Genomic DNA, 1,642 nt, shown 5'->3' on the forward strand with positions numbered 1-1,642 from the left:
AGTCCAACGCTCCTTGAACAGATTTGATGTGAGTGGAGCGATGATTTCCTCCAGTGTCATCCAGCAGACCACTTCAGGCCGCCGCTGAAACACACGTCGGATTCCGGCTCTCAGACGTTACTGACGATGCCGATGATCTTCTTCAGCTGAAGGTGAAGGGGGTAAAAGGAGGGACACGGGGGTGGAAGGAGGGACACTCTGGTCTGAGAGGACGACGGACGAGGACAAACTGAGGAGCAGGACAACAGGAAACAAACCAGGACTTTTTTTTCCTAGTAGATCAATGTAGATCAGTGGTTTGCAAAGCGAAAGGCAGGCTCCCCCTAGTGGCGTGGTGCTTCTCCGTATTAGTTTCATCCCTTGATTTCCCATGTTCAAAGTGAAGAGTTTAACAGATCCTCTTTAGCGTAAAGTGTTTTAGATAAAAGGGGAGTGTTGATTGGACGGTTTGAGAGACAGACACAGACGTACTGTAGCTGTTACATGAACCCAGGTTTTATTCACCGCCTCCACAAACTAACACTTGGTGTGAAATGACAGTAAAGGATCAGAGTCTACCATTGTCACGTTGGCACAAAAGGATTTTGTTTTTCCTGACCAGGTTTATTCCAGTTTTTTGTGTCCATGTAAACATTACAATTTTGAGGGAAAATAAAAGTCGGCGCCAGCGCTTTCACTGTGACGGCCGCCTGATAGAATCCACGGGAGACCGGAGTCGACCAGAGGTTTATCAGCAGCAAACAGCAGCAGCAGCAGCTCACAATAGGAATGGTAACTGGAATTTAAATCACAGGGTGTGAGACCCCGTCCTTGTTGTTCCTCTGTCTCAGTCCCGCCGTGATGCAGAATATTCTCAGCTGCAGACTTGGATTCTGCCGCCTCCATTTTACACCGCGGAGATTCCCTGGACTGTTGTGTTGTAGTGATGGAAACACTGAGGAAAATGTCCAGGTCGGTCTGCCACTTCCTGTCCAGGTCGGTCTGCGTGTCCACAGCACTCAGGCCTCCGTCTGGAAATCTTTTCCCAGGTCGGTCTGCTCGGTCTGCCACTTCCTGTCCAGGTCGGTCTGCCACTTCCTGTCCAGGTCGGTCTGCGTGTCCACAGCACTCAGGCCTCCGTCTGGAAATCTTTTCTTTTTCTGCCTCAAAGTTAAAGATCCTGGTTAAATAAAAGATTTCAAACTCAGACAAAATAAAAATTATTTTTTGAAAATCCAAAAATCCACCAGGACCTGACAGCCAATCACTGGTGAGGTGGAACTTTTTGGAGGTAATGAGGCGAGACAGCCGAGATGTTGGACAAACTTAAGTGAGCGTGTAAAATTCAAATCCCAGCGTTCGCCTTCTCTTACTCCCCCTCTGCCCGTGGACCCAGAGGCCGCCTGATCTGTGGCTGCGTGCCGTGTTAGCAGATGTAGCCAGGATCTGCAAGACTTATTTATCTAGTGATTTTTCACATGAGCTGCAACAACAGCAGAAGCGGAAGAAGAAGACAAAACGGAGACAAGCGCCCGCGGGCTGGCGTCCACAAAGACGTGTCTCTGCAGTGAATACATTAGGTTTAGTGGCGACACACAGATAACGCGTTATGCTAATTTTCTGTATTACTTTGCCGTTGATGGGGACGGCGGGGGGCCCCCCG

The sequence above is a fragment of the Cynoglossus semilaevis genome, chromosome 20 (genome assembly GCF_000523025.1).
Source record: "Cynoglossus semilaevis isolate Cse_v1.0 chromosome 20, Cse_v1.0, whole genome shotgun sequence".
Taxonomy (NCBI): domain Eukaryota; kingdom Metazoa; phylum Chordata; class Actinopteri; order Pleuronectiformes; family Cynoglossidae; genus Cynoglossus; species Cynoglossus semilaevis.